Here is a 23169-nt window from a genome sequence, read left to right as displayed (position 1 = left end):
AGGAGCTCCCAGCCACACAGAGACAGAAATGACTTTGGAGCTCTCTTCATCCCTCCCTTCCTCTCTGGTCTCCATGCCAGTGTGGCTAAGGACTATTTCTTGTGCCTGCCAGACAGCTCACCTTTTTTTTTTTTTTTTTTTTTGAGACGGGCGTTTCTCCCTGTCTCCCAGGCTGGAGTTCAATGGCCTGATCAGGGCTCACTGAAACCTCCGCCTCCCGGGTTCAAGTGATTCTCCTGTCTCAGCTTCCCAAGTAGCCTGGGACTACAGGCACGTGCCACAACGCCTGGCTAATTTTTGTATTTTTAGTAGAGACGAGGTTTCACCATGTCAGCCAGGCGGGTCTCAAACTCCTGACCCTGTAATCCACCCACCTCAGCCTCCCAAAGTGCTGGGATTACAGGCGTGAGCCACCGTGCCCGGCCAGTCACACTTGTTTCTGTTTGTTCACTCATTCACCATCATTCATTCAATAGGTATTGAAGCATCTATTATTTTTCAAGAACTATTCTAGTTGGAGGCACAGCTATGAACAAAACCGTTGCCAGTTTTAAAAGGGAGAGATAAAATAATAGTGTGTGAGTGTGTGTGTGTGAGTGTGTGAGAGTGTATGTGTGTCTGTGAGAGTGTGTGAGTGTGTGTGTGTGAGAGTGTATGTGTGTCTGTGAGAGTGTGTGAGTGTGTGTGTGTGAGTGTATGTGTGAGTGTCTGTGAGTGTGTGTGTGTGTGTGTGTGAGAGTGTATGTGTGAGTGTCTGTGAGAGTGTGTGAGTGTGTGTGTGTGTGAGAGTGCATGCACGAGGTGGGAGCTATTCCAGGCTGGTGATATTGAGGGTCTACGTTTTTGGTCAAAAGAGCATTCACAGCTTTCTCTCAGGGGCAATGGATCCATCTGTTTATTGAGGCTAAATCAGCAGCAACTTAACACAGCTTCATCAGCACGGCTGTCTTCCCTTGGGTCTGCACAGTCCCATGACACAATCTCATTTCCTCCCCTTTCAGCCCCTTTGAATGGAAGTGCTATTATTAGAAACCTGGCATGTAAAAAATACAGAAGGGGTGTTCAAGGACATCTAGCTGAGTGGTTTTCAAACGAGGGTCCTAGGAACCCCCTGGGTTCTTGGTGGATTGGGGGGTACACTGCGAAGGGAGAGTAACCCTTCCTCAGTTTCCCTTCTGCTGGAGCAACTCCTTTTCACAAACGGGGCATCTGTTTGCTATTTTATTTGGAGAAAGGGATTCTGGGGCTAAAAAACAAAGTTGGGTAACCTCTCATTTTATTCACGTGAGGTAAGGTGGCATCCGTGTAAGAGTCCAGACCTGGCACCAGGCTGTCTGGGCTGGATCTTGGCTCTGGACCTTCCCATGTATTTGACTGTCCAGTTTGAGACTCACCTGGACAACATGATGAAACCCTATCTCTACTAAAAATACAAAAAATAAATTAGGCGGGCATGGTGGCAGGTGCCTGTAATCCTAGCTACTTGGGAAACTGAGGCAGGAGAATTGCTTGAACCCAAGAGGTGGAGGTTGCAGTGAGCTGAGATCGTGCCATTACACTCCAGCCTGGGTGACAGTCTCAAAAAAAAAAAAAAAATTTATAGCCATGCTCCCAAGAGTAACTACAGGTAAAACAGTTGGTATATGTTCTTCCAGACTGTTCTATACATTTGCAAATTTTTAATATATAGGTTGCGAGAACTTTTTGCAAAGGATATTTCACTTTCCATTCTGCTTTGTAATTTGCTTTTTCACTTAGTAATACATCCTGGGCGAGGTTCTTCTCCTGACCATGTTCCTCTTCACGGCTGTGTAGCATTCCATTGCAGGGACCTTCTGTCATTTTTAACCAGTCCCCAAATGAAACATATTTGTTTCCAAATTGTTCTATCACAAACAGTGCTGTAGTTAACATATTTCTGCATACTTATTTGAATTCTTGAGTTTTGCTGTAGGATAAATTCATAGAAATGGAATTGCTGAGTCAAAGGGTTTTCCCATTTAACTTGTTTTTTCTTTTTTTTATTATTATACTTTAAGTTCTGGGGCACAGATACAGAACGTGCAGCTTTGTTACATAGGTATACATGTGCCATGGTGGTTTGCTGCATCCATCACTCCGTCATCTACATTAGGTACTTCTCCTAATGCTATCCCTCCCCTAGCCCCACCCCCCGACAGGCCCCGGTGTGTGATGTTCCCTTCCCTGTGTCCATGTGTTCTCAATGTTCAACTCCCACTTATGAGTGAGAACATGCGGTGTTCCCAGTTACATTTTCATAGGTACTGGCAAACTGCCCTCCAAAGATACTGTACTAATTTATACTCCCATCCATAAACAAGGAGAAGGCCCTCTCTCCACACCCAGTCAATACTGGGGATGACGTTCTCTCTGCTCCCTGCCCTGTGACAGATTAAAAATGTTTCACCTTTTTTTTTTTTTCCTGAGACAAGGTTTCACTCTGTCACCCAGGCTGGAGTACAGTGGCTCAACCACAGCTTGGCTCACGATCTCCTGGGCTCAGGTGATCGTCCCACCTCAGCCTCCTCAGTAGCTGTGGCCACAGGGACACACCACCCTACCTTAAGCTAATTTTTTTTTAAAGCCTACGGTTTGTTATTTTATTTAAAGCCTAGGCCACAGGGACACACCACCCTGCCTTAAGCTAAATTTTTTTAAAGCCCACAAGGTAATTTTTTTAAATTATTTTATTTTATTTAAAGCCTACAGCCCCCAGTATTCCCAGGTGGTCTCCCATCCAAGTAGTAACCAGGACCAACCCTGCTTAGCTTCCGAGATCAGATGAGATCAGGCGCATTCAGGGTGGTATCGCTGCAGACCTGCCTAGCTAATTTTTATTTTATTTTATTTTGTAGAATCAGGGTTTTACCGCTTTGTCCAGGCTGGTCTCAAACTCCTGGACTTAAGCGATCTGCTTGCCTTGGCCTTCCAAACTGCTGGGATTAGAGGCCTGAGCCACCGTGCCTGGCCTGTTTTACGTTTCTTCAGTGATTCATGACACTGTCTGCGTGTGCCCATGTTTCTTGGCCATTCACAGTCTTCTCTTCTGTGAACTGCCTCATCACATCTTTTGTTTCTGAATGAGGAAGCTGAGGACCAGAGAGGCTTGGAGATGTATCCAAGTCTGTAAGCTCCAGTTCTCCCGCTGTTCCTCTTGCCATCTGTCGTGCTGGGGGCTCAGTCTCCGCTCACTTCTCTTGTAATAAAGGAGTACCTGTCTTAGGTTGGATTCCCCGACAAACAGAGTCAAAGGTTCAAATTCTCCTAGAGGAGAAAGCTTGTTAGGGAATGAAGGAAGCAGAACCAGGAGGGGGAAGAAGCCCTGGATGAGATCTTAGGGACAGTCCTAGCTCAGGCCTGCACCTGTGCCAGCTCTCAGGTGTGCATTCCACCTCGGTTGCCCTATGTGAAGGGAAGGAAGTGGAGTGGCCCTGCTTCCTCACAGCTCAGGCTGGCACAGGCTGCCCCAGGGAGTGCAGAACAGGGACCGAGGCTCTGTGGGGGATCCCCTCTGAGGTGGCCAGGGGGTCAGGAGCGAGACACTAAAGTGCATAGTACCTGGGCACAAGGACATGTTAAAAAGTGATGTGAGGAAGCCAGACGCAGTGGCTCACACCTGTAATCCCAGCACTTCAGGAGGCTGAGGTGGGTGGTGAGGTCAGGAGTTCGAGACCAGCCTGATCAACATGGTGAAATCCTGTCTCTACTAAAAATATTTTTAAAATTATCCAGATGTGGTGGTGGGTGCCTGTAACCCCAGTTACTTGGGAGGCTGAGGCAAGAGAATCACTTGAACCCAGAAGAGATTGTGGTGAGCCGAGATTGTGCCATTGCACTCCAGCCTGGGCAGCAGAGCAAGACTTCATCTCAAAAAAAAAAAACAACAACAACCATGATGTGAGGAAGTCTGGGAAGGACACCAACATTGTCCTCTACTGTACCCCCATTTTCTTTGGGGACCCACTCCTCCTGTACCCCAGCCCAGCCTTTTGGATTTCAGTGGAGCCTCAAGAGGGAGCCCTGCCTGGATCCAGCAATTAGAACATTCTGTCCCTTTGGCCATGACTGATTTAGGGTTGGACCCACAACACAGTCTCTGCAGGTGGGAGTCAACCCAGCATCTGTCTGGGGAGAACAGTACCTGACCCTTTTTCACTGCTGTATAGCACTCCACTGTGTGGCTAAATCTGGCTTACCTACCACTTCACCTGCCAGTAAGCATCTGGGTGATTTCCAGTATTTCCGGTTACGGATGGTGCTGCTGAGAATTGCTAAGAACATGCTTGCATGCATTGCCCGAAGCACGTGTACACCTGGGAATGCAGCCTTCAACTTGGCAAGACAATGCTCCATTATTCCCCAAAGTGCTTCTGACAATTACACACCCGCCAACTGTGGACCGGCTGTTCGGAGTTTTCGCCAAACCATGACTATGTCAGATTTCTCAGCTTTTGCCAATTTACTGGGTATAAGAAGACAGCTCACCTGGGTCTACATTTGCATGTCCCTGACTAACATACATATTCACCACTCACCACTGAGTTTTCCTGCAAAGTTATTTCTCCTAGATTCCTCTCCCACTGTCCTTTCTCACAAAGAAGTCAGCTGCCCTTGTTTGTTTAAGCTCTTCCTTCTGTCTGGAATGCCCCACAGAAATTTTCTTCCCATGATTCCATACTTGGTCATGACGGTGCCTCCTCCAGGAAGCCTCCCTTCATTCCCCTGGAAGAGGGAACTCCTCCTCCACGGTCCCCCAGGACCAGCACTGTGAGATCCCTGAGGACCAAGTCCTAAGCATGTTTCCTCTCTCCTTCCCACCCCAGCCAGGCCAACTAGGTGACTCCTCACAGAATAGGCTCCAAATGTTTTCTGTTTCCCTCCTTCCTACTCTGGGTTTACCCCATGCTTTTGACAATAGTATGGGCACAATTATGGATCCCAATGTCAATGTGAAACAGTAACCCAAAGTGTTGCCCCCACCCTCACCCCACAGTAACTTGCCAGAGAAATCTGGGTAGGACTTTTCACCCCTGCCACCTCCAAAGAAAAGCAGACGGGCACTCTTCACATTTTCTGTGCTTGTCGTAGAGAAGGATGAGCATGCCCATCCACCGGCTTGTCCTGGGAACACCCCAGCAGCGGGAGCGCCTCAGCTTTTTGTCCCTGCTCATCTCTACCCTCCCAGGCCTTAGAAACGGGTGACTGTTTCCTGGCTCTGACTCAGTGTGCGGTGTTTATCTGCCTGAGAAAAACCAGAAATTAGAAAACGTCACAGAAGGCTGCCCCTCTGCCAAAGAAAGATGATTCCACCTTAACACACAGCTCTCTCTGGGGCCGTGGGGCTGCCAGTTGCCATGTTCCAGAGGTTTCAATGGAACTGAATGTCCCGAAATAATGCATGCTGATTTGCAAACCTCAGATGGAATCAACATTTTCATCTTTTCCCCCATGCACTACAAAGCAAGACAGAGATTTGTCTCAGCTCCCAAACAGCCCAGCGTGAACCAGAACCCAGGAGTCCCACAGGGTCTGTGTGTCGGGTTCTGCTTCCCCCTGCTCTTCTGTCTTCGGGTCCTGCCGACTGTGGAGGGGAGGGAGTCCTACAACTTCCAGCCATAGGAAAGAATTACATCTCCTCATCTGCCACTTTATTGTTGATCTAGAACTTTCTAGACCTTGAGGATTTGGACAAAATGTTAATCTCCAATTATTTTGTGCAACAGACATTTCAGAGGCAGTGCAGTGGGAAGCTTCTGAAAGGAGGGCCTGCCGGGAACTAGGCAAATGATGTGATTGGGCAGAGCCTGCTTCTCCTTTGTAAAGCAGAGAAAGCTCCTGCTTTCTCCATTTCACTGTTTTCTTCTGTGGATCAAAATGAGACAGCATTAAAGCACTCTGTGGTAGGGGTGTTTCCCAGCCTTAAGATTTCTTGGATCGTGAAACATGGCACAACATGGATGAAATCTGCAAACATGAAGCTGAGTGAAAGAAACCAGGCACAAAAGACCACATGTCGGGTGATTCCATTTATATGAAATGTCCAGAATAGGCGAATTAATAGAGACAGAGAATCGACTAGTGCTTGCCAGGGGTTGGGAGGGTATGGTTAGGGGGAATTTGTGGGTGACATTTCATGGGTATAGGGTTTCTTTCTGGAGTTGACGAAAATATTCTACAGCAGTGCTATATATAATGGGGATAGGAGTGAATATGCTAGAAACCATTGAACGTTATACCTTATTTTTATTTCATTTTTTTATTTTTGTTGAGACAGGGTCTCTGTCACCCAGGCTGGAGTGCAATAGCATGAACATAGCTCACTACAGCCTCCACTTCCTAGGCTCAGGTAATCCTTCCATTTCAGCTGGGATCCTCCCAAGCAGCTGGGGTCACAGGTTCACACCACTACACTCAGCTAATTTTTAACTTATCTGTAGAGATGGGGTCTCTTTATGTTGCGCAGGCCGGTCTTGAACTCCTGGACTCACGTGTTCCTCCTGCCTCAGGGTCCCAAAGTGCTGGGATTACAGGTTTGAGCCACTGAACCTGGCCAATGGCATGCTTTAAATCAATGAATTGTATAGTCTGTGAATTATATGTCAATAAAGCTGTTATAAAGAAGAAAAGTGCATACACTCAGATCACTAGATATTTTGAGCTTTCAAGAGAAGCAGTGCTTCAGGATTAGGTTAGCTACCTAATTAGTGTAATGGTTAGTAACCATTACAGTGGCTTAAGTAAGAAAGAAGTGCATTTTAGTTCATGGCTGGTTTTGTGGCTTCTTGGAATCTACAGGGACTTAGGTTCTTCTCTCTTTCTCCTGCACCATTCTCAGCAAGTGGCTTCCATTATCAAGGCCAATTCAGAGTTCAAAATGGCCACTTGTTTTTAATCCAGGCAGCAGGAAGAAGAAAGGAGGGAAGAATGAAAGCCCCACCCCCACCCTTGCAGCAGCTGCTTCTTTCATCTCATTGGCCAAAAACTGAGACACATGGTCTCACCTTGCCACAAGGGAAGCTGGGAAATGTAGTCTTTTAGTTGGGCACATTGCTACCTTGTCTAAAAATCAGGATTTTTTACTTAAGAAGCAGGAAAAACAGATTCTGGCTTGGTTAACATCAGCGTCTGCCACTGTTTTTAGGTGAAATTCTGATTGTTAACTTGATACCCCCTTTTTTTAAACACCTTACAAAACAAACAATATACCTGCAGGCTAGACTCACTGCAGGTGGGCCTATGGACTGGCTGTGGCTCTTCGGGGAGACCAGAGTGGAAAAGCTTGTCCACTACGGCTTTGCAGGTATCACTGGTTTGAAAACAGCCATCGTTAAAATAAGGACAGTGCTGAGTCACTGTGAGGTGGTGGAGAGAGGGAACACACAAGTGCTTGGCAAACACAGGGAGCCCAAACCACACGAAGTCACAGTGTGGCTTTGCCACCACATGGCTCAGACAAAAGCTCTGGGCTCTGCACAAAGGCTCCACAGCATCCAGGCTGCTGGGCAGACAGGAAGGGGCACGGCCATCTGAGTCACGGCACACTTTCTATTGTGTTCTGCCTTTGCATTTTCTTTGAATATAAACCAAAAGCATTACAAACTATGGATGTAATTTGGACATGAAGGAACAAGAACAAAAAGCCAATAATTACTCACTCTGGACATGACCCTGTCACTGCTTCACCTTCACTTCCGGCGAGGCAACAGCCATTTACGCTACTAATGACGTCTCCTGGGAAGATCGCATAATAAGCCCTGTTCAGAAAGCTGTATGTTTTGATAGGCAGGAAGCCCATGAACCTTTACTGCAATGTGTTCCGGCAGGCTGCTCTAAGTTGCTGAGAAGGCCCATGGGGGAGAGGAGTCAGTCCCTGAGTGGGGTGGCATGGCGCTTTTGAATGCAGCATGCCTACCGCCCAGGTGCAGGAAGGCTCAGATGTGCGTGCCCAGAGCGTCCGGCAGCCCAAGACAGGCCATAGAGGTCCCAGCACTACCATGAGCTCTCAGAGTGACTGTCTTTTCTCATTTTCAAATGATGAGGCTGTGCAAAACTTTTTTTAGGGGCATCTCCCTTGCTGTCAAACCAAGCCTTTCATCTTCTGGGAGTCGGGTCCTTTCATGGCAGCAGATCTTGGAGTGAGACAAGCCTGGCTCAATACACAGCTCCAGTTATTTACTGTATCCCAAAATGCAGTGGATTCAAATAGCACCATTTGATCAGATCTGAATTTGGGCAGGTGAGCCTCCATCAGGATATCTTTTGGTTCCACATGGCTGTGGTTGGGGGGTCACTCTGGGGTACTTAGCTAGCCACTGGTGTGTGTCTAGAGGGTCCCTGTTGCCTTAGGTGGTAGCTGAAAGACTGGGCTCCTTGGGGACTCTCCGCATGACCTTCTTAGCCCAGTAGCTGGACTTCTGATATGGCACCTCAAAGCTCCAAGAGATGTGAAATGAACCGAGAGATAGATTCTTAGTCCACTGCTGTCTTATTCATCCTCAGTTCAAAAGAATCACTGGAGGTAGTGTTAAGGATTCATACCCCAGAACGGCCCCAATTTTCCATCCCCAACCTGTATCCATTTCCTTTGAATGTCCTGTAGAGCATCCTTGACGTAGTTTCGTCGTAGAAGAAGTCTGCATCTTACATTTCGTAAGGCCCTTTGCCAACAGGGAACAGATGTTTTGCCTGATCAATAAAGACTGTGTCTGGCCAGATAAAGACATAACCAAACACACCCTTCCACTGTCTGTCCTCCCCGGAGGACCCTGTGGCCATAAAAAGAGCCAGACTTCCACCGCTCAAAACAACTGTCTGGGTAAGCACCTGGCACCTGCCACTGAAGACTGTCCACATCAGACTCTTTGCAAAACTGTGACACTGAGGAGCTGCCCAAGCCAGGCCAGAATATTCTTTTTGTTCACATCGCTCTCCCTGGACTGGCTTGTTAACCCTTTTCCTATCCCTTTTCTCATGCTGTTACTTTGTTTGATGTGTAATTTTCAGTCTATAATGTTTATATATTGATAAGGATGCTATGCATGGCTTGCAATACTGACTGATCTGTGGAGTGGCTTGAGCCTGTGTGAATGCCAAGTCCTAAAAATTGTCTCCTACTCCTTGGGAATTCCATGGAGCTGGTGGCTTTTATGATTGAAGCAGCAACAAAAACAGCCTGACATGTGGAAAGACACAAACCTGGGAGACCGGCTTATCTCTGACCTTGAACCACTCACTGTGTGACTTTATAATTCCTCCCACTGAAAGGTAGAGTCTGTTTCCCCACCATCTGACTCAGCCCTTATCTATGGCCCATAGAAGGTGCCAGAAATGATTGTGTGTTAATTCCAAGCCTAGTCCTCAAGAGGCTTTTCAGCTTCTTTCTCTCCCCGTTCCCCTCACCCTTCCCACACCCTTGGCCCCTGTGATTGGCATGAGAATATGCCTGGGCTAGCCTGCTTGAGGACCAGGCTCCTAGAGGAGCCAGAGGCCTCTGACCTCAGCTAAAGGCAGACAAGTGAGTGAGCCTGCTGGAGGCCACAACTGCCCAGCCAGGCCCAGCCCAGATCAGCAGAATCACCCTGTCAAGCTGCCAGAGGCCAGTGGCATTGTAATATTTTCATTCGAAAGGAGAAGCAGACAGGCACAGTCTGTAATCTCAGCACTTTGGGAGGCTGAGGTGGGCGGATCACCTGAGGTCAGGAGCTCGAGACCAGCCTGCCAAACATGATGAAACCCCGTCTCTACTAAAACTACAAATTAGCTGGGTGTGGTGGCATGCACCTGTAATCCCAGCCATTAGAGAAGCTGAGGCAGGAAAATCACTTGAACCCAGGAGGCAGAGGTTGCAGTGAGCAAAGATCGGGCCACTGCACTTCAGTCTGGAGCCACATGGCAACCAAATAAGAAGGTATTTTAGGGCAGGCAACCCCCATGGCCTGTTAGGGACTGGCTGCACAGCAGGAGGCGGGCAGGGGAGTGTTGCTGCCAGAGCTCCGCCTCTGGTCAGATCAGCGGTGGCACTAGATTCTCAAAGGAGTGTGAACCCTATTGTGGGCTGCACACCCCACATGAGAATTTCATGCCTGATGATCTGAGGTGGGACAGTTTCACCCCAAACCATCCCCCTCCCAGTCCCGGTCTGTGGAAAAATTGTCTTCCACTAAACCAGTTTCTGGTGCCAAAAAGGTTGGGGACCACTGTTTTAGAGGCAAGGGGCCCTCTCTGCCTTTGATCCCCAAATGTGCTAACTCCTCTCAGCTCTGCAAACCTAAGGTTGCCTGGGTCCAAGTAGAGGTTCCTGACTAGAAGTGATTTTCAGATCCTTAGTAACTGTATGGCACAGGCCCTCGGCCACTGGAATACACCCAGCCAGGGCCCTCGAGTGCCTACTGTATGCCAAGCTCTGTTCTGTGTGCTGGGGATGCGCCAGTGGGAAAAAAGTCCAAATCTTCGCCATGAGAAGCTGTTGTTCTAGTGGAAAGGAACAGATGATAAACAAGTAAGTGAAATCCTTGGTGGCAGATGGCAGTAAGAGTCACAGAGGGAATCAAAGCCGAGTAAGGGGAACTGTGAGTGCTGGGCAATGGTGGCTGCACTTTGAGTAGGTGGTCATGGAAAAGCTCATGAAGGTGACATTTGAGCAAATATGTGGAGAGAGTACAGCCCCCAGACATCTGGGGGAACTGTGTTCCAGGCAGAGGGAAGAGAATGTGCAAAGGTCCCAAGGCAGTGGTGTGCCAGGCACATTCCAAGAATAGCAAGGTGCTGGGTATGGCCACTGTGGAGTGAGAGTTCAGAGGCAACAGGACACCACCTGGGCAGGGCCTTTGGGAGACTGCAAGGACCTGGGTTTTAATCCAGAGAACACGGGAAGTCGCTGGTGGGCTCTGAGCTGAGGAGGAACATGATCTGATCCCTCCAGCTGCTGTGTGCAAGGAGGAAGCAGGGAGCCCTGTGATGGTGATTGATGGTCCAGGCAGTGGGAAGGTGGCTTGGGCCAGAGGAGAAGGGGAGAGGTGCTCGGATCCCAGTTCTGTGTGGAAGACGGGATTCAGTGACTAGACTTCTTTAATTCCCGTCATAACCTGATAGGAAGGCACATTTGTTGGATGAGAAAACAGCTGAGAGAGGTGACAGAACTTTCTGAACCTTGACGGCAGCAGGGAGTGGAAGAGCAGGGCCTGACCCCAGCTTCCAGATCCCCGTTGGTTCCTGTGGAGTCAACGGCCTGGTCTGGTGATGGCCAGAGGGGCTCCCAGAGGAAATGACATTGACGCTGAGACCTGGAGGACCTGGAGGAGTGAGCCAAGCAGCAGCCCTGTTCCCTAGAGATCACCGTCTTCAAAAACTTCCAGCCCCTGCTCTTTCCACATCTTTCAGCCTGACGTGGCCAAAACATGACAAACCTCCGCAGTGAGCTCAGATGCAGGCGCCTCCCCTTTTGGCCAGGCTGGAGGGGAGGCAAGGCGTGTAGCAAAGCAGGAGGGATCTATCTTCGCCGTCACAATTCCTTAGAGTCAGATGACACTGAGGCCTGGGCCTCCCTCTGCTTGGGTTAGGCCTGGAAGGGCCCCAGGGGATGTGTAGGAGTTTGTCACATGGACAGGCCTGGGCGGAGGAAGATGTCCCAGGCAGGAGTGGAGGTGCAGAGGAGGGCTAGGGTGGGAGGTGGGGGCAGGGCAGGAAGGGGCTGCCCAGGGTGTGGAGCTTATCTTAGAGGCCACTGGGTGCCTCTGAAGTTGGCTTTTCTTTCTTTAAAAGACAAGATCTCACTCTATATTGCCCAGGCCAAAGTGTAGTGGCGCAATCATGGCTCACTGCAGCCTCCACCTCCCCAGGCTCAAGCAATCCTCCCACCTCAGCCCTCCAAAGTGCTGGGATTATAGGTATGCACCAGCCGCACTTGGCCCCAGAAGTGGACTGTTTTTTTAAAGTACGTTTTTATTAAAGTCAAACATGCGTACGGAGGGCAATGCAGTCCTTTTTCAAAAATTCTTTTATTTCTTTTTTCTCCTTAGAGATCATGGAACACAGGATGTCCTCATACTGGATACGCCTGTGCTTCGTGCACCTGGGTCAAGAATCATCATGGCTATGTCCCCAGGGCTCCTTGGGCCTCACGTCCAGGTCACCACTATCTGATCTGCCCCCGTATGGTGGCCTTGCCAGAGGTGGGCTGTTTCGGCGCGTGCCCTTTGGGTCTCTCTTTGGGATTCTCTCTGTGGAGGGTCACTCAGCAGTGTGCCACTGTCTGCTGGGTCACAGTCCCTCTATTCGTTCCTCCATGACGGGACAAAGAGAGGGACTAGTTTGAGTTGTTGTCCAGATGGGGCTCTCTTGAGTGGAGCTGCTCTGGCCTTTCTCGTTTCCTGGTGCGCGTCTGTTGGGTGTCCGCCTGCAGTGGAGTGCCTGGGTCCTGGAGTCGGTGTTTGTTCAGCGATGGCCGATGCTGCTGGACAGCTTTCCTACGTGGTTGTACCAGTTCATATGGAACAGATTTAACTGATGAGCAACCAGCGTATTCGCTGGTCCCCTGCACCCCAGTGTCTGCCCTCTGCCATTGCCACTGCCAGGACCCCACCAGCTGCATCATGGGTAGATCCCACACACATATGGTCAGCCACTTCCCTGACTGATGGGCAGCACATAACATTGGCCACTCTGGACAATGAGACCTTCCTCTCTGTCCCTGGGGCCTTGCCCCCTCCTGGGTGCATTTCTGCCAGGGTCCATCAAGGCCTCTTGCCCATTGCTATTCCTCACTGTGGGCCCTCTCCTTCTTGCTTCCCACAGCCACAGGAGATCTTACTCCCTGAGCTTCGGTCACAGTTGTCAGTGCCTCCCCGTCATGGGATCCTCTTTTCTGAGGTCAGCCCTGGCCAGCCAACCTCCACTAGATGTCCCTCCTGGCCACACCTGGGGGTCTCAGATTCCCTGCATCCAGAGCAGGACCTGCCATCTGCCTCTCAACCTCACCCTCCTCCATGCCCACCTTGTGACCTCAGAGGGGGCCACATTGCCGGGCCTGCCAGTCCCCTCGCCTGTTCAGCCGGTCCCTGGCCACATGATGTCTATTCTTTCTCTCTAATCTCACAAATATTTCCTCTTCTCTCTACCCCTGCAGCCACTCTGACTTCCCCTGCTGAAAATGATCACTTCTCTCCGTGTCCCCTCAATGCTGTACATCATCGGGAACATTGACTCTGTAAAAGGGCCTCCTATTCTGGCCTGACGAAAGACAAGAAGACGTGCTCCCAAGATGGCTGACGAGACGGCTGTGCGAGCCTCACAGCCACAGCATCTTCTCCAGAGCTTTCTGCAGCTGCCACTGTCTCCTTAATGACAGACAAGCATGGCCTAGACAACCCCGACCATGTGCCTGGCAGAGGACAGTCAGCCAGCAATCAGCCCAGGAGACTCTGGCCGGAGCAACCCAACAAAGGCATGGTCCTTCAAGCAACTGCTACAACCACGGAGGAAGCTGTCCAGCAGTAATGATTATCAGTAACAATTAGAAGCAGATCCTTTTAAAAAATAATCGAATTTTGAGTGTTCTTTGACGGACAAAGAATGGGAGTGCGGTTGTCAACCGAGCTGACCAGGGCAAGGAAAATTCTGAAAACATCACGGCCCCTGAAGTCTTTCAAGGTTGTACCACCTGATCCCAGATGAAGAAATTAACACCACCAAGATCAATCAAGTGGGTCCCGATGAAAGCCTCTCGATTCTGCTGGTGGGAGGCGGGGAAACCCCACTGGACTGTATCATTATCCAATACATTTATCATGATGGGGTGATTGCCAGAGACGGCCAGCTACTGCTGGGAGACATCATCCTAAACTCCAGGGGGATGGACATCAACGACATCCCTCACAACTACGCCCTGCATCTCCTGCAGCAGCCCCACCAGGTGCCATGACTGACCATGCCACATATGCAGAAATTCCACAGCAGGAACAATGGACAGGCGCTGGATGCCCATGGACCCTGGTCGACAGCTTCCATGTGAGTCTCAACAAAACTAGCACCAAGGAACAAACAGCCTGGAATAAAATTGGTGTGCAAGGTGGATGAGCCTGAGGCATTCTTCAACGTGCTAGATGGTGGTGCGGCTGACTGACATGGTCAGCTGGAGGAGAATGATTGTGATTCAGCCACTAAAGGACATGACCTTCACTATGGCAGCCCAGAAAGTGCTGCTCATCTGATTTGGATATTGCCGGCCCTCTTCACCACTGCATGGACTCATGCAATGCCAAGAAGTTAGAAGAATGCACTGTGCGCTGGTGTCCAGCTCTGCAAAACGTTGCTCCTTGTGTGGTGGCATGTTTGACTCCCATCTCTCTGCTCTGGGAAGTTGCTGGCCTACATTGCAACCTGAGAGTACAAGCAGTTTTTATCAGCCATAGTGATGGCAGCAGTGGGCTGTCTGGAGCAGCTGCTGCCATCGCACTGGCTACAGCAGGGAGACACAGCTGGGAATGCACACTCCATGGAGCTGGCCCAGCCTAAGGCAAGTGGAAGCCCTGCTCCTTCTGAGTTGGGGGTGGGGGCAGGAGCTCCCCGGGTGCAGCCACAACTGCCCACGTTGCAGCTGCACACTGTTCCATGGAGCAGGCAGGAACTCCCTCCCAATTCCAGGTACAGCTGCAGTCCACCCAAACCACTGCTGTGGGCCTAGGCATCTCCGTACTCCTGGGGGCCCAGGAAGGCTCCTCCTGCTCTAGCAGGCTTGGAAGTACCTGCTTTCCCTCTGCTGTTGGTGCCCACTTCGACCTTGGAGCAAAGCTGGGGCTGAGCCCAGGCACTGGCAAGGCCTGGCAGGTATGCACACACTCGGTGCAATGCTGACACACCCACCTCCTGCTGCCTCAGCCAGCTCCAAACTTCGGGCACTGACAAGCATAGGAGAGAAGCCACTGGGGGGCAGAAGGCAGCTCAGTGCTGGCCTGCAAGTGCCCCTTGGCACCTACAGCTTGGCCACCATGAATGGCAGCAGGACGCAGACAGGTTTCTGGGCAGAAGAGGGTGGGTCACTGGTGAGGCCCTACCTTCAGGCTAGGGAGGGCCTGAAAGCTAGGGGCCAGGTTGCCAGTCCCATAGACCAGAGTGGGAACTTGTGATGCCTTTTCCAGACCTGCCCATGGCTGTCCATGGACCAACTGGTGTGCACTTGCTCCCCTCTGAGGCCCATAAAAGCCCAGGTTCAGCCAGAGCTGAGCAGACGTCAGGACAACTAGCTGCAGAGAGGAGCTTCCTACTCCAGGGCCTCCTCTGAGCTATTCTGTCACTCACTAAAGCTCCTCTTCACCTTGCTCACCCTCCACTTGTCCACGTGCCTCATTCTCCCTGGATGTGGGACAAGAACTTGGGACCTGTCAAATGGCAGGACTGAAAGAGCTATAACACAGAGCTGAAACATGCTTGTTTGCAACACTGGGGGTGAAGAGAAGGAGAGAAGAGCTGCAGACCTTCAGAGAGCCCAGACCTGGGAGCTCCTGGAGTCAGGGCTGTGACTCCCTCTTTGGGACCCTGCAGCTCCTGGAGTCTCCAAGCTTCTAGGCACCACCATGTCCCCCTGGGTTAGCCATGGAAGCTGCTTGCATTGCACCTGGTCCAGCTGCAGCCTCACAGAGAGTCAGTACCCATGCTGGGACCTGGAGCTGCTTGCCCTGCTGCAGCAGCCAGCATGCCCCACAATGGACAGGCGCTGGATGCCCATGGACCCTGGATGACAGCTTCCATGTGAGTCTCAACAAAACTAGCACCAAGGAACAAACAGCCTGGAATAAAGTTGGTGTGCAAGGTGGATGAGCCTGAGGCATTCTTCAACGTGCTAGATGGTGGTGCGGCTGACTGACATGGTCAGCTGGAGGAGAATGATTGTGTGTTCTGGCCACAGTGTGCAGTGGCCAGACCCTGTGCTCATTCACTCATACACCCCTCACCACTGCATGCCTTGCTTGCCCCTGGCAGGCATGGGATCAAGGCTAGAAACGTGAGCCGGGCACAGCCTGCCAGGCCAAATGGGCAACATGAGCCCAGTGGGTCCAAGCAAAACTCAAGCAAAAGACACCAGCAGCCACAGAGGTTTCTGGCCAGAAAAACAACAAGGATCCTGTAACACTTTTAGGGGCTCATCCAGGATCTGCAGACAGGTGAGTAAAAGCAGAGCTACTCTTTCTGTCCTTTTTTTCAGAATCTCTAAACTCCACAATAGTCAAAATGAAAGAAAAATACCAGGCCTCTGTCAGCCAGTTAAAAACAGCTAGCATGGCTGCCAGACTTAGGACACGGAGGACAGGCTTGCTGGGGAGGATACTGTCAACCCTCCATTACCCTTGGATGTTGGGAATGTTGGGTTTGTTTAAACCCAGATTTTTTTCACAGGGGTCTAGCCATTGTGTGGGACCAGAAGGAGGTCTTGAGGCAACTGAGGGTATCTGGCCAAGGCTACTCTTGGCCTTATTCAAAGGCCACTGGACTAACTCCAGTACCCAACCACCTGTTACAGTGTCAGCACTAGGACCTCTGGTCTTTCCTATTGTTCTTTCTTTGGGGATGTCAAGATTCCTGTTTCTTCTTTATGTACAATGTTAAATGTTAAGGATGTTGCCAGGTGTGGTGGCTCACACCCATGCCAGTATTTTGAGAGGCCAAGTCTGGCAGATCACTGAGGTCAGGAGTTCAAGACCAGCCTGATCTATGTGGCAAAACCCTGTCTCTACTAAAAATACAAAAAATTAGCCAGGTGTGGTGGTGGTGTGCGTCTGTAATCCCAGCTACTCAGGAGACTGAGACAAGAGAATCGCTGGAAGGGGAAGGTTGCAGTGAGCTGAGCTTGCACCACTGCACTGTAGCCTGGGTGACAGAGCAGGACTCCACCTCCAAAACAAAAAAATGTTAAGGCTGTTGTTGCAAACCAGAGATATGACTGGATTGAATGAGCATTTGGTTTAGTCATCAAAAGTCTAAAATGGAAGGTTAAGAGTAGCACAGAACCCAAGTGTGCCTTGATATCTGTACATAAATTTGTGGCAAAATGTTCTTGTCATTTCCTTGGTTGAAAACTTGGTGCCAAGCACCCTGAAGCACAGAACAGAAGCATGGCCTCAGGACGGAAGCTCTTCTGTAAACACGGGGCAGCTGGTCCCTGGTTCCATATGTGCAGGCCTTCTTTGCCTTGCAGGGTAACCCAGACCTTTGGTGATGTCATAGGGTTGATTCAGCCCTCCTACCAGCCATCTCAGGAGAGGCTGCAAGGGGCAATTCCAGGGAAGCAAACCCCAGGAGCACCTCCAGCAGGGGAATCAACCCCCTCTGCTCTTCCCTATCCAGGATCTCTCTCAAGCTTGCCCCAGCCTAGGAATCCTCATTTTAGGCAGGTCCCAGTCTCAACTGCCCCTACAACAGATGCCTGGTGAGCATGGCCCCATTAAGGTCCATGTCCCCTTTTCTCTACAAGACTTAAGGCAAATTAAGGGGGGTCTTGACAGGTTTGTTTGAAAAAAGCCCTAATAGGTATATAGAGGCTTTCAAGAACTTAACCAAAGTATTTGAGTTCTCCTGGAAAGATGTCACGTTACTTTTGAATCAATTCCTGAGCACCACTGAAAAGCAGGCCACCCTGCAAATGGCAGAGAAGTTGTGGGATGAGCTTTGTATCTTATATAGGACCAGGGAAGGGAATGAGACTTACATGATGGGAAAAATCGCAGTACCATTGGAGGACCCTACACGGGACCCTGATGATGAAATGGGAGAATGGAGGAGGAAACACTTTCAGGCATGCATCCTGGGGGGCTTTTGAAGAACTAGGACTAAGCCTCTCAATTCCTCCAAGATAGCCATAATAGACCAGGGATTAGATGAGAATCCCACTGCCCTCCTGGAAAGGCTGAGTGGCCTTGGTAAAGCACACCTCTCTAGCTCCTGATTCAGTTGAGGGACAGCTAATCCTAAAGGATAAGTTTATCACACAGGTGGCCCCTGATATCAGGAGGACACTACAGAAACATGTGATAGGACCAGGTGGTACTTTAGAGAACCTCCTAAAAGTGGCCACCTCAGTCTTTTACAGTAGGAACCAGGAGGAAGTCCACAACAGAGAAAAGAAATATAAGGAAAAGGCAGAGGCTCTCACAGCCACCATGCAGGCTCACAGATCTCAGAGTCCCCAGGATGCATGACTGTGAGGGGCATCTCAGGTCCTTCCTCTACCATGTCAAGAGTCATGGTAAAAATCACTGTACCTCTGCCCCTCCATGAGTTCAAAAGCTAGAATTACTGGCCATTTGGTGTGCTAAGGTCAGGTAATAAGAGATTTGAAAGGACTTCATTTTCCTTTTTTTTTGAGACGAAGTCACTTTGTCACCCAGGCTGGAGTACGGTGCTGCCGTCTTGGTTTACTGCAGCCTCCACCTCCCTCCTCACAGAGGTTCATCATGCTATTATATTTACTTCTGTGCACGTTTGAAATTTTCCACAATAAAAGAAGCAGTTCCCCTGCCTCAGCCTCCTGAGTAGCTCAAATTACAGGCACATGCCACCACGCCATGCCCTGCCCTGATAATTTTGTGTGTGTGTGTATTTTTTAGTAGAGATAGGGTTTCATCATGTTGGCCAGACCGGTCTCGAACTCCTGACCTCAGGCAATCTGCCTGCCTCAGCCTCCCAAAGTGCTGGATTACAGGTGTGAGCCACCGTGCATAGCCAAGAGTTAAAAAGACCTCTTAAGAGGATCACTATTGTTAAAAGTCAATTTAATTAAAGCTGGGCATCCAAGCTATAGATCAGCTTAATTAAAGATGCTATAGATATGTTTTAAAAACCTTTATGTGGCCAGGCACGGTGGCTCACGCCTGTAATCCCAACACTTTGGGAGGCCAAGGTGGGTGGATCATGACGTCAAGAGATCGAGACCATCCTGGCCAACATGGTGAAACCCTGTTTCTACTAAAAAAAATTTAAAAATCAGCTGGGCATGGTGGCACGTGCCGGTACTCCCAGCCACTCAGGAGGCTGAAGCAGGAGAATTGCTTGAACCCGGGAGGCAGAGATTGCAGTGAGGTGAGATCACACCACTGCACTCCAGCCTGGTGCCTGGCGACAGGGCGAGACTCTGTCTCAAAAAAAAAGAAAAAAAAAAAAGCTTTACGTTTTTTCTCTTCATGGATGTTGTTTTTCTGGAAAAGGGTTTTTTTCTTTTCAGTCAACTGAACTGTTTTTCTTTATTTTTGTCTTGCTACTCTTAAGGCACACATGCGAGGCCTCACAATAACTTCTGATGGCCTGGACCCATTGGAAAATGGAGGAGGTGCCACTGACCCTGTTTTGGAAAAATAACCCCTGTTTTCCTCACAGAACTCCAGGAATTAGAGGCAGATGCATCCCTCTCAAAATCTGTTTTTGTCTTCCAACTATGCCTACTTATTAGGGCTTAGAAACTGCATGTTTTCCTAGCCCTGGCTCTTGAAAGACTCCACCCCAAGGCTAGTAATCCAATTAGGAGATTGGCAAATTAAAAACTTTACAACTACTGGACCTTCTTCTGCCTCTGTGTGTTACATATGTGTCAGGTGTGACACATTAAAAAAAAGAGCTCTAATTGATCAGCTTAAAGAAAAATAAGTGCCTAGCTCAAATGTTTCAAAAGAAAGATAAAGCCTAATGCCTTTTAGTTCACATGACTTTCATCTTTGAAAAATACAATGTCTTCAGAATGTAGACATATGGTCCAAATTACGCAGGTCAGATATTAGGTGTGTTAAATGCTTTAAAGGTTACAAACTGCTTGTTTGAAACTATTCAACTTTCCTGCTTTACAGTTTGGTAGGACCTAGGGATGTATAGAGTTAACCACATCGATGCTGGAAAGAGTCAGACCTTATCTGCATCTGGTACATAATTAAAATAACTTGCCAGGTTTTATGCCAACATTCAAAAGTGCCAAGAGTTACCATTTGAGACTACTTAAAAGGAGATTTACATGCAAGATTTGTAAGGAAAGTAAAGCGTGTCTTTAGTAAAAAAGAGTATAAGAAGACACGGGAATATCAATTTTTGCCTAATTTAGAAGGTTAAAGGATTATTTTAAATTCAATAAGATAAAGCTAAAGGTTTAAACAAGTTATGGAAGGTTTTTAAAGATTAATCTTGAAAAAGAAATTCTGTGTATGAACATATTGACTAAATTCAAATGCATATTATTAGATTATTCTGTAAATTGAACATTAGGATAAAAGCACAACAAGGGGTTCTGAAGGCCCTGGCCTTTTCTTTAACAGAGATTTGTAAACCGTCACAAAAGGATTTGAAGAATCTCAGCTCATGGTCAAACTGATTAAGATTTTCAGGTAATGTTAAAGGATGGTGAAAGATTTTTGTTTGCCTTGTGAACAAACTGCCAAAAAAAGAAGGGAAAGACGAGATAGATTGTTCGCAAAGCTAAGTCTTCGCTCTTAATGTATAAAGGTTTTTGCCTTTTTTTTTTTTTTTTGAGTCATCATTTGGCTAAATAAGTGACTTATGGTAACCTGGAATTCTAGTTCATAATGTCAAGTGTTTTAAACCTTTAATGTATTTGATAGGCTCCCCAGAATCAAATTTCAGTTTCAAAATTGTTTTTTTTCTGACACTTAGGGCATCCAAAGGAGAGATAAACAGGATTATTTGACATGTTCAGTCACATAGAATTGTCAGAATAAGGTGGAGTTTGATCTCCTTCAGGTTATACTTTAGTGAATAATCTTAATATGTGTTTCAAAATGATATTGGATTTCTAAAATCCTGATGTCTGAGTATGTGCTTTCAATCATAATTAGGGTTATTGTGTAAAGTTATTGTAGACCACAGAGGTGACCAAATTTCTTTGTCAATCGTGTTTTTGACGATGACTACCCTGGGACATTTTGATATCCATAGACAATTGTTGTCTTGTTTTGATCCTCTTCAGAAGATGGATTATAGTCCTTGAGAGCAGGTTTCTGATAACTCTGGAGATTCTGATTGAGAGTTGAATGAGCGGACTGCACTAACGGAAGAATGAAGTCATCTGTTTTGACTTTTTGCTTGGAACATTGCTGATCCTTTGTTTTATTATTCAGAATCAAGGAAGCTTTTCTTTTGAGCTATTTGTCACCTTTGACAATAGTGAGGATGAACCAACCAGTGCTTTCCGACTGCAGGGAGTGGGCAGAATGAGCCCAGCGGGTTTGGGCCAAACTCAGACAAAAGGTGCCACCAGCCACAGAGGTTTCCAGCCAGAAAAACGACATCCCAGATATCCCATAACAGTAGCAGATTTTGGAAAGAAAAGAGCCAATTGCAGGCTGAACACAAAGGAAGATGCTTGCTCTGCAAGAAGTCACAATGTAGTACTCCCAGACTCCTCCTTCCAGCTCTGAGAGAGCCTTTGCTATTTAAAAATGGGTAAACATAAACGAGGCTGCTGGACTGTGTTTCCCTTCTTTGGTCCCTGCTTAGTTCCACCATGTAAATATAATTGGCAGTTTTGAGTTAAATCTCAAAAGAATAAAGAAAAGCATTAATTAAACAAAACAACAGGGGAAAAAATGTGGACCCTGCCCGCACTTCCTCAGGCCAGGCTTAGAAGGGCGGCCCCTGCCCCAAAGTCCTGAGGATGAGGTGGAATCTGAGTTCTTCATGTGGTAGTGACAAGGGACTTTCTCAAATTCAAATCTGCTCACACTCTCTTCTGCCAACGCTCTGGGACCAGCCACATGAGAAACCACAGCTGGATCTCAGCACCATAAAGAGAGGCGCCAGATATCATGCACCCGGGGCAGAACCAGGAGCGGGTGCCTGGTGCTGGGCGCTCAGGGCCTCCGATGAAGTTGTCTTGCAAAAGAAGATAGACAAAACTGGGGACCTGGGGCTACGCCTCTGGATCTCCCAGTTTATGGAGAGCGTGTGGGACAAGCGAACACACGAAGTGCAGGGGAATGAAACCAAATTGCCTGACTTCTTCCTGGAAGAAAACAAAAGAACAAAGAGGGCAAGGAATCTGCAGACCCAAAGAGGCTTCAGGGCCATGTCCACCAGCTGCAAGGCGTGGGCCTGTTTGGGACCTGAACTGGCCTGCACTGAATGAACCAACCAGAAGACACTCACTTAGGAGGCAACTGTGGAATTGCAATACTGGCTGGATAGCTCACAATATTAATAATTTACTGGAATTTTTTTCAGATGTGATTATGGTTCGGAGCTTACATCTGAAAAACAGCTCTTGCAGAGGTACATACAGACACATTTATAAATGAAATTATGTGGTGTCTGGGATTTGCTTTTAAAAAATTCCATTTTTTTGGCTCACGCCTGTAATCCCAGCACTTTGAGAGGCCGAGGCGGGTGGATCACAAGGTCAAGAGATCAAGACCATCCTGGTCAACATGGTGAAACCCATCTCTACTAAAAAGATAAAAAATTAGCTGGGCATGGTGGTGCGTGCCTGTAATCCCAGCTACTCGGGAGGCTGAGGCAGGAGAATTGCCTGAACCCAGGAGGCAGAGGTTGCGGTGAGCTGAGATCGCACCATTGCACTCCAGCCTGGGTAACAAGAGCGAAACTCCGTCTCAAAAAAAAAAAAAATTCCATTTTTTGCGGCGAGGGGAGGTAGAATAAATGAAGTAAATATGGACCACTTGCAGGTAATTGTTGAATTATGGGCACATGGAGGTTCATTATGCTATTATTTTTACTTCTGTGCATGTTTGAAATTTCCCACAATAAAAAGTAAAACGAACAAATAAATAAAGGAGTATCCTGGGTCCCCAGCACTCTGTATAATTTATAATGCCATGCTCGTAATCTGGGTGTACCACTCTCACCCTGCAGCTGCACCACCTCCCTCCATGCACACCACTTCCACTTTCCAGGTTTGCTGACGGCTTCTGGGCAGCTCCCCCTACTGCCTTGTGCTTTCTCCCTCTAACCTGTATTTATTATTAACTTTCCAAGAGGCAAGCATTCATGTGGTTCAGAACAGTGCTGCACAGTAACAACGTTCCCTTCTTCCTCATCCCCAAAACATAGTGTCTTGTTTCTCCTTCTAGAGATTTTATGGATATGTGAGCAAACAGAAGTTGACCTTCATTCTCTGTCTCCCCTTCCCTTTGTATACAAACTGTA

General features: G+C 48.4%; 1 non-coding gene across 1 annotated transcript; it reads right to left on the bottom strand.

Moving 5' to 3' along the window:
• Positions 1–2721: 2721 nt before the first annotated feature.
• On the bottom strand, positions 2722–2840 carry LOC118154295 (5S ribosomal RNA). The gene has a single exon (XR_004744171.1). It is a non-coding gene; the product is annotated as a 5S ribosomal RNA (ribosomal RNA).
• Between the last annotated feature and the right edge of the window lie 20329 nt (positions 2841–23169).

Source organism: Callithrix jacchus, chromosome 5 (assembly GCF_049354715.1).
Source record: "Callithrix jacchus isolate 240 chromosome 5, calJac240_pri, whole genome shotgun sequence".
In the NCBI taxonomy this organism is placed as follows: domain Eukaryota; kingdom Metazoa; phylum Chordata; class Mammalia; order Primates; family Cebidae; genus Callithrix; species Callithrix jacchus.
This window is presented reverse-complemented; position numbering and strand designations above follow the sequence as displayed.